The sequence below is a fragment of the Melospiza georgiana genome, chromosome 7, assembly GCF_028018845.1.
Source record: "Melospiza georgiana isolate bMelGeo1 chromosome 7, bMelGeo1.pri, whole genome shotgun sequence".
Lineage (NCBI taxonomy): Eukaryota > Metazoa > Chordata > Aves > Passeriformes > Passerellidae > Melospiza > Melospiza georgiana.
Window position 1 is genome coordinate 15,443,877 of NC_080436.1, and position 10,450 is coordinate 15,454,326.

Consider the following 10,450-nt stretch of genomic DNA (forward strand, 5'->3'; position numbering starts at 1 on the left):
AGTAAGGACTTCCAAAGACTTAGTTGACAGTAATCCACTTAGCTGTGGCCCTACAGCTGGACTTTTCTCCTGCCAGGCCTTCAAGCAAAACAAGATCTCAGTGCTTCTCTACCTGCAGCCTCTATTTCAAGGGATAGAAAAAGCAGAAGAGAAAGAAGATTACATACAGCCTACTTCCAACCCATATCATGTGTCAGGGCAGAAAATACTTATCAGTAAACGAAGATTAAATATCAGTTTTCCCCTTGCTTCAATATTCACAGCCTACTAGCCATATCCTGAAATATAATAAAAACTTACCAAGAGCTACTAAACAGCATCAACATCCACTGGTTTCAGAAGCAGAATATCAAATACACTGTAAACACCAAACCTGGATGGAGTTTTATGCCTGAAAAGAATGTTTTTTATCTCTAATCTTTGTAATTCCTTTAAAATCAGTACAACAGCTCTGTTAGGCTTCATGAGCCTTGTCACAAGTACAAGCCTTCACATTGGCACATTTTAAAAATAACTAGTGAGTAAGATCCTGCTCTCATTTCTATAAAAACTCCCCTACCGATGATAAAAACTGGTTAATAATTTAACAAAGTAATCCAAGTGTTCTAAAAGTGGCACAGAGCTGTTTATATTTAAAAGAAAATGCTCAGTTATAGGAGATTAATCTGCGAGAGAAGTCTATTATTTAATGCTGAAAACCCTCCCAGAGCAATTTGCATAGACTGCTAACATCACCTACCCATGTGGGTAACCACAGTCTGCTGGCTCCCCATGCTCCTGCCCTCACGTTCAGAGAATGGCTCTGCAGAGAAAAAGGCTGCTGCTGTCAGACTGAAATATTATCCACAAGCCGTAGTGTAGTTCAGCCTATGTAATCCAGATCTAAATTCCACAACTTTACCAGGCCCCTACAAAGTAGTAAGAAAAGCTGAGTCCTCCCAATACTGATATCCTGATCTGTAAATCAGAAAGAATTGGAAGGTTTATTTTTCTTTTGTGGATTTGGGAAGGTTCCTTAACCCCACATGATGTAGGATCTCCATTTATGTTAAATGCCATTTTTATTGATATTCATTTCAGGTTCCCTAGGGCCTGATCCTCATAAAAATCAAGCAAATACTTGGACCAGCATCTAGACCATTACAAACTTCTAGCATTAGTCAGCATGCATTTTGATTTGAAACTGAAGGAGGTCAAAACTAGTGAGCACATTTAAAATGTTTCTCTCAAGCATTTTACCTTACATAAACATGTACAATACAGGTTTCTTAGTAAGAAATACTTTCAAAATAAACAAGTTATGGAAGTTATGGAAAATGGAAAAAATAAATATGAATAATTTTATTAGTGCCTCTGCACATTCTTCCTGATTCATCTTACAGGTAAAGTATAAAAATATTTTTAATGGCTTTTGACTGATATCTATATTCCAAAATTTAATAATTTAACAGGGGTTTTTGTTTTGGCTTTTCCAATATATTATTTTTTACTTTTTAGACTAGTTCAAATTTTATAGCCAAATCTATGTATATGGAATACTGAGCTTCTGGATAGCTGTAAGTGAAGCCTGAAAGAAAAATTACAGTTCCAAGGCATTTTCTAATTTGGCTTATAAATAGATGGCTTTGACATGCCACTCACAAAAACTAAGCTATAGTTAGCTTGCCTGGAGCAGCTGCACAGCTGGGAGGAGAACACGCACTGGCAGCCCGGCTGTGCAGTCCCCTGTGTTGTGATACATACTATCAAAGCACCAGTTAAGAACACAGGAAGAATTACCATTTTGGCTTGAGGCAGGGAGATAGGAAGTGGTCTTTGATTCTACACCACGCAACATGTAAGCCACTGAAGAAAGGAAAGCTAAATAAATCCTTAATTGGAAGCAGCAGGTAAGAAACTAACATAACTTCTTGGGCTAGGCAGGTAAACTCATGGTGAAATTACTGCGTGCTATAGTTGTAAAGCTTTTCCTCTACTGATAACTGTGCATCAAAATAATTCATATATTTAAGTAACTTGAACAAATATTCTTGGAGTAGGAATAGTGAACTGGATACCTCAGGGAATGGCACGTCATGCTTGGGACCTCACCCAGGCTCCTGGCTGGCGCTGAAGATCCTTGCGTTGACACCAGGTGATTTCAGCCCCGCCACACGAGGAATATTCTGCTATACCTGCAGTGCTCTGGCTCTGAATCAGCACAAAATGTTACAGACTTCAGATGCAGCTCAGAAGCAGGTCCCCTTGAACTGACAGAAGCTTGCTGAACTCAGAAATGAGCTCCTAGATGATCTGGGCTGTGACTTACTGGATTAATGTCCTATTGCCCTCCCTCAACTGGAACAGATACAGCAACACTGAAGTTTCTTTTGTACTTATTAAATTCACATATTCAAACTGCAAAATTAAGATCCACATCCAGACTTTCCAAAATCTCAGTTACTTATCCCAGTTACTTACAAATCCATCCTTCAATTAGAGTCTTCCTGGCTGACAAATAAGCCCAGTACATGCACAAATATGAATGCATAAAACCTTGACATCACATAGTGAATGCCACCATAAAGGCCTTTCATGCTACATGCAACAATTTTTTTAATCAAGAAGAGTGTTTCCAGCCTATTAATTCTTCTTTCAACATTAATTTTTAGCATTGTAGACATGTATTTTGCAATTGCAAGAGAAATTCTATGTGCCTTAAGTGGCATAATACCAAGAGGCTGAAAAAGAGCAAGTATCCTCCTATAGGCTGCTAACAAAAATGATATCTGAGATGCTTGATGATGTTTGCTTGCATCAAGTCCATTAAGTTTTAAGATTTACTTTAAATAAAAATAAAAACTACCACAACCTTTCCTCAACCAAGCAGCCAACTTAGCATACAAATACCTTTGTAATTCATCGTTTAGAAAGAAAATTTTTCTTCCTCAAAAGTACAAAGCTGAGACTGTGATACAAATGGTAGTCCTCTTCACTTCTAAGTATTAAAAACATGAAAATGAAAGTTAAAATCAAATCAACTTGTGCTTGAATTTTACTATTCAGTCCTTTCAAATCTAGTTAAAGGACTAGATTTGACTGCCAAGACATTGCCAAAAGCACAAAGTAGCTCCTTAAAACAGTGCTGAAGAAAGAGAAAGGAGAAAAAGAACTCAAACCCAACACAATTTAAGTATTTCACATAAAATTTAAGAGTGGGTTGCAGACTCATGCCTTCCCCACCTCTTCAGATGTAATGAAAGAATTTACCAAGTTTCATACAAACTGATCATGGGGAGCTCAGATTTACAAGTCACTTTTTGACAAATGTTAATTATTTCCTCTTGAAAAGAGAAATAAGTATTTTAACAAAGAAAAGATACAGCAGTGTCATTCTATCTAAGATGGACTAAAAGAACTTAAGACTGATGACAGAGACATGGCACAGTATTGACATAAAAAGAAAATGAAAACAAAATGCCCTCTTAAAGAGAAATCTAAGCCTAAAAGGAGGGACAAATATCACAAGTTCTCACATCGGGAATGTTTGCAACATCATGTGGTATCTGACACAAATTTTTCAAGGTTTTGTTCGCAGCAAATTTAGGAGAGAGTGCAGTGGCAAAATGTGCTAATCTAATGTTACTATTCTAGCTGTTCTACAAGATTTTTAATATACATACCTATATTTTTACAGAGTTGACATCCCTTATCCTTAATAAAGGAGATAAAGTGACAAAGTGATAAAAGCCTGAGTTTTTGCACAATGCCACTAGCCTGCTTTGGAGAAGGCAATGGCAGCACAAGACAGCAAAAGAGGGCTCTTTTAATCCCCTTCCTCCAGCCCTCCTCATTAAAAGCTACTTAATTATCAGCAGTAGGAAACCAATCAGAAGCTCTTTATGAACACAGACAAGAAAGTCTATGAAAAAAGAAAGAAGCAAAACAAATAATAAGAAACTTATAGTGTAAAAAAGCTGTAACAAAATAAGCCACAGCAAGTAATCCTGAATGCCATGTTTGTAAAATACTTATAAAACCAAATTAATACTAAGCCAGTTAGAGAAAAATCTTGGACTCAGTGTAAACAAATACAGAAGTCTCAACCAAGAGCAAATGGAGCTAAAAGCAAACAGGAAAAAAAAAGGCATTGAGAGAAAATACATAAGAAGTGTAGAGACTTGTAAAAAATTATAATTGTAGCACATAAGTATGAAGTTTTAGATTTTCAGTCAGCAAACCCATATAACTTCAAATACTCAAGAGAATAAAGGAAACATCTAGTGGGGGGGGGGGGGGGAAGAAAAAAAACCCCAAAAACGTAAACACCCCCACTCCTGTACGATAAAAAGAAGGATCAAGCTTTAGAAAGTTGGCTTAGAGGACTCAATTTGCCACAGAAGCCAGGTAAACCCAGGAAAACCAAACCTCACATGGGCCCTCACTGGCACCTGCACCTTTATCAGCTGGGCTCCCCACTTCAAGGAAACCTCCCCTGGAACAGCTGGGCAAGGGTGTTGGTGCCAGCTGTTCCCCACAGCCCCATGGACAGTGCCAGCACCCCGAGGGACACACAGCATGAGCACTGGTCCAGCTGCCACCCAGGGAACAAACGTGCAGAGCTTGGGTGGGGAAAGGACAAGACCTAGTGAGCACAAACTGAAACACATCTGTTCAAACACAGAGATAAAAACCTTTTAACGACGAGGGTGTGGGTGGCCAGGTGCTAGAACAGGTTGCCCAGAAAGGCTGTGGAATGTCTTTGCTTGGAGATGCTCAGAATCCGTGGGATGTGGCTGGCCCTGAGCAGCCTGCTCCAGCTGAGCCTGCAGGGAGCAGGGATTGGAGCAGATGGTCACCAGAGGTGCCTGCCAACCTCAGCCCTGCCTGCGCTTCTGGGAGCTATGGGGAGATGGTGGGAACACAAGGCTTGCCAAAATAGAAGTCAGAATTTTGTTGTTTCCCCATATATGCACTAGAATGTGAGTATTACAGGAAAAACCGGTTGAAAATACTTTCAATTAATTTTTTCCTGCGAATTAGAAATGGTTGTTTTCCAACATACTGTAGAACTCAATGAAATAAAGGTAAAAAGCGGAGCTGACCCACTGGCTGCATAGGGAGCTCAAGAAGGATGGGGTGAGCAATAAAACAAGACAGAAGGACAAGGGCCAGACAGAAATCCTTGGCTCCCCTTTACAGCTTCCATGAAAAGGCAAAGGTAGTTATGAAGGCATATGCAATAACTACATAATTACATAAAACCATCTTCGTGATACAGCCGAATGACACTCATCACACCCTACTATGAGAAAATAAAGATGGAGAACTCTGCATTGCAGATGAATTCTTATTTTAAAATGGTGGAGTGTGAGGGAGGAAAACAGAAATTTGCTAAGCACAGAAAAAGTTAATTAGTCTCTGTATAATTAGAAATAAAAATACGTAAAATACTGTTTCATTAGTGCTCTCCTTTGAGCTCTAAAAATAAAAAATATTGTGCTTATCAATGACAAACACACATTTCTATTCACAAAAATATAAATGTATCTATGCATTTTTAAAAATAAACTTAACACTAATGTCTAAAATAAGAATAATACAAAAGATAATTCTTGATACTATTAAACACTTAAGAGTTCTTTACATCCACAGAAAGTGCTGCATGAACAGTAACTAATTGTGGTAGGTAAAAATATGCTGACTTTGACTCCATTATTACCCTGACTCCAGATTCAGTCAGAACTAGAGTGTGTTGGCAGTAACTCAGGAAATGACATTTTGCTAGAACAGATCGAAAAATTAAAGCACTAGATACATTTAGAAATCTATAAAATAGCTGTCACCAAAAAGTCAGTATGTTTACTTTTAATTATATGCAGATTGCAACTAATGCCAATAAAATTAAAAGTGTTTCTATCACCATTTGGGCAACTGATTTATTACTCATCATTAGACCTGAATTTTAACAAAGCTCCTTTTGGCATGTGGAGAAATCTGCTTGTAGCCATGTATTGCCTTACAAGTTTTCTCTTTAGCCTTCAAAAGGATGTACGTGCACAACCTTTGTTATAAACATTTCTCCCCTCTTACTGAAAGTATGAAACATGAAGCAGTAAAGAGAAATATTATCCATACATTAAGCAAATAAAAATAACATACCAGAAGAGTGAGTGACAGATTCTGAGCTGCACCACTATAGGAGTAGATGGATTTTGACAACTGTTTGCCAAGGTTCAGATAAAATAAACATTAAAAAAACAAAACAAAACAACCCCTCCAAAGCTAAATATTCATTGATCTAGTTCCAATCTAAAATACATATTTAAGTCTTATGCATCCCTTATACCTCCCTCTTCACATTAAAATTTCAGTGCAATAAAAAGCAAGACATACACATGCCTTGCATCCACAGCTTCAGCTTCTCTGTTCATTCTTACAGCACAATGTCCAGGCCAGCAGTGTTTAAGCTCTCTGCATGAGCTAGCAAGGGTGGATTCTGATTCTGCAACTTTTTTGTGCAATATTAATCATAATTCAGGAGGCTACAACCAACATTTTCAGATGCACCAGTGCCAACATTAATGCAGTATGACACATCAAATATGAGAAGCTGACCAGCTTTAAAACATTAAAGTACAACTATATTTGAGGATGTGTGATACTGAAAAACCTGTTTATGATTCCCAGCATTTGGGAAAAGCTGTTTTTCAGTTTCCTTAAGGGTAGAACAGTGACAAAAAAAGAACCTAAGTTTAGAAATGCTGAAGCTGTTAAATCACAAACTGCAATGATGATGTGTTCGTACTTTTCATGAAAAATGCTTCTGCACTCCCAATAAATAATTATGACTTCCAGAACCATCAAAACACAATAATTATAACACTAATTACTCCAGTGAATCCCAATCCAACTAAAACTGTGCTATTAATTCCATCATAATTCTCAAACACACCAATTTGGACTGGATCTCCCTTCTACGCTCTATAAGCATATTGTTAATTGCTTTTATTTCCCATGAAAGAGCAAGCACCTGACTTAAACTTTGGTTATAGTATCATGGTTGTAACTCCATGTTTAGATGGCTGAACAATTGTTTCTTTAGTTAATCACTATTTGATAGCACAGTATTAACTTCTTTCAGCCAACTACACAATACATGGATATTTTCAAGCATGTCCTGAAATTTTATGACTTACTAAGGCCTCAGGAAACCACATGTCTCTGCTTCTCAGCCATTTACTGATCTGACACATCTCTGTGTGTTGCTCCTGTAAAAAAATCACACTGGTTTAAACAGGCACTGCTACAAAGAGCAAATCACTAACAAATTCATAGAACAAGGTACTATACTGTGCAAGGTATTCCAGTAATGTGCTTACCATACTCTTAAAAGCATTATTGCACACAGTTTTGAAGAGAGTTCTGCCTGCCTTTATTTGGTCTATGATTACAGATGCCAAACTGTTTTGCATAAAGTAGAAAGCTGCTTAAGACTGTATTTCCAGCCCCTGCCCTCATATAGTAAGTGCAGATTCTCAAAAAACTCTTAATGAGTAAGTGCTGCAGGCATCTGGCTTGCCATGTGGTTGGGGCTTCTTGGTTTCATGCTGCCAAATGAAGTTAGACATTTTAAATGCATCTGTCATCTTTTCAATGCCATCCTAGGGTGTCATTGCTTCAGCTGGCAGAGAATGGGATGAATCTTGCCTTCACTGAGTCAAGATATCACACCATTGTGAACAGTTGCTTCAATTATGACTGTCTGCCTTCATAGTAGTAGCTTACTCCATAGCATTCTGTTTGTGTTCTTTCCACAACAAATTATAGCAAATAGCTTCAAGGTAAACTCCAAGAATAAATAAACTCCAAAAGCACATATTCAGTCTTTATTTTATTAAAACAAGATTTGTTCTGCTGAAGGAATGAATGAATTTATAACTGCAAAACAAACAAGGAACAAAACCTTTGCTTCTGGGCATGCTCAGAACTATGCTATTACAAATTTTTCTCAAAAATATTATCAGGAATGGTGTAATTCAGCAGGTAAAATATTAAAGGCAAAAATTCAGTGATTTTAGTTACATTAGTGAAAGAGACACATTTTACTTTTCCTATCTGTCCCCAAAACACCAAAAGCTGAAAACCCCTTATTTCAGTATGAGTTCAGATTACTTTGTTCTCAGGCAGAATGACCCCAAAGGAAGAAGAAAGGAAAACCAACAAAGGAATCAAGAATCAGCATCCCACTCCTGTTTCACACCATTTAGTGAGGTAAAGCAGACTCCCAAGCACAGGAGCACCTGTGCCAACCTGCCCTCTGCACTTCAGACTGGGACAACATCCTCTTCTGTCACCTGTCACTGATTGACTTCTACACAGAATGTACTGCCCTGAAATTTAGCTCTTTACAACATAAAAAAAGAAATCCAAATACATGACTCAGAAAAACAATGGAAACAACAAATCTGAAATAAAATGAGCAGAAGATACAGAGAAAGAACATCCAGCAACACCACCGAACCAGTCTGTAGTATTGCTGTATCCTTACAAACCCACATTGTGTCAAATGACCACAGACAAAAGAGACAAAGAAGCAGATAAAAAATTACAACATCAAGCAAAATTATTGCAAAATATATTATCAGTAACAACAACATGAAAACCACAAAACACATTCTCATTTGGGCACAAATTCAGCATGAAACTTAAAACACAATTTCAGATGTAGCTATAGGCTCATTATAAACAGAAATAACCTCATTTATCTGAGTCCCAGAGAAGGGTACTTTAATAACACAATTATGTGTGAACATTGGATACAAATGTGTCAGAAAGAACAAGAGAGCAAAAAATCCAATCAGAAAATTAACTGAAGAACTGCAAGGTGCAAGTGTCAGATACCTGAAGTTATGGCGGACTGCTATTTTATGTTTGGTTAGCCCCTGGCACAATATGACAGAGTCACACTTATGGTTCACAATCCTAATGAATAATAAACATCTATCTGCTTAGAATAAGACTGTTTTGAAAGGTTGAATGAGTACTTTATGTGGGGAGAGACTTTTTAAAAATTATGAAACGTATAATAAAAACTACAAACTTACAGGTCAAAATTGCATATGTACTGAAGAAGAAATGGTAATATTTTTCTCAACTATTAAAGAAGGTACTGGTTCTAACTGCTGCCAATTTAATTCAAAAAGCATGAGCTTATTCCTCTCCACTCCAGGTCTCTTCTTGCTTCTCTATGTTAAGAGATGCAAACATACTGACAAAACCTCTTTGCCTCTTTGTCTACTAACATTAAAAGAACCCAGTCCCCCCCAGCCAAAAAAACCCCACAAGCAAAAATAGAAACAAGATATATGACCCAAAAACAACCAACACACCCACCAATTTTGGAGAGAAAGTATTTCAGTTCTCAAGTTTGCCTTTGCTGTGGACTTCACAACCATGTTTTGAAGTATTGGTCATGCTGCTAATGAAACAATGTTCTATTCCATAAGGGCAGAAACTCCATTACTTATCTAACAGGAAAGTGCTTGCCTATTTCTCAAGACCCCAGAATTTTCTCCTTCTTGCACATGATATTAAGTATCTTTTCAATATTTTGTTTTCCAAAATGCTCATAATTCTCATTCCAAAGCAGTTTCTGCTTTTGCTTCTCATATCACAGTCTTGCCTCTTTTTCCTAGTGGTCATCGAGCATGCACAGAAGAGGTTTCTGAATATTTGGAAGTGAGGCACAGATTAACATCCAAGCCTACAGTAAACCTTATTTTGACAATGTCAACCACATAAATGTTTCCAGACTTGTACCTCAAGTCTTATTCTTCTAATAAATTCTTACATACTTTTTTTTTCATTTTTCTTTTTTTTAAGGAAAATATATAGGTACTTATACTCTTATTTAAATATAACATTTTTCTTCTAAAAATCCCACCCTGATAAGAGGGTCTATTACCAAAAACAAAAGACATTACAGTCTAAAAATATTAGTAATTTTATAGTCCTCAACACATCTTTATTACTCAAGATTTCAAGGAAAAGTTGTGCACTGGAATAAGACAAATGTACACTGAATGACTATGGAGAACAGTATTTTGACTCTAAACAAATACACACTAGTGTTCTTAAAGTACAATGTGCATTAAAACTTATTCACACACAGAATAATTCATGCTCTTCACGTGTGAAATACTGTGAAAAATAAGATGAAGAAGTTAGATAGGAAAACATTCTTGTATCATAAAAATATGTTAGAATGGGACTTATCTATAGTTAAAGCTTTGCTTTAAAACAAACTTTATTTAAAAATCTTCTTTTTCTTTTTCTAAAAATTAGCCTTTCTATAAAAACCATTCCTTTAAAACTTTGCTTTAAAAACATCAGTTTTATATTAGACAAAATATTAAATTATACAGGCACAATTAGTTGAGGGCTTTAAAAATTTATATTACAGCCCTTC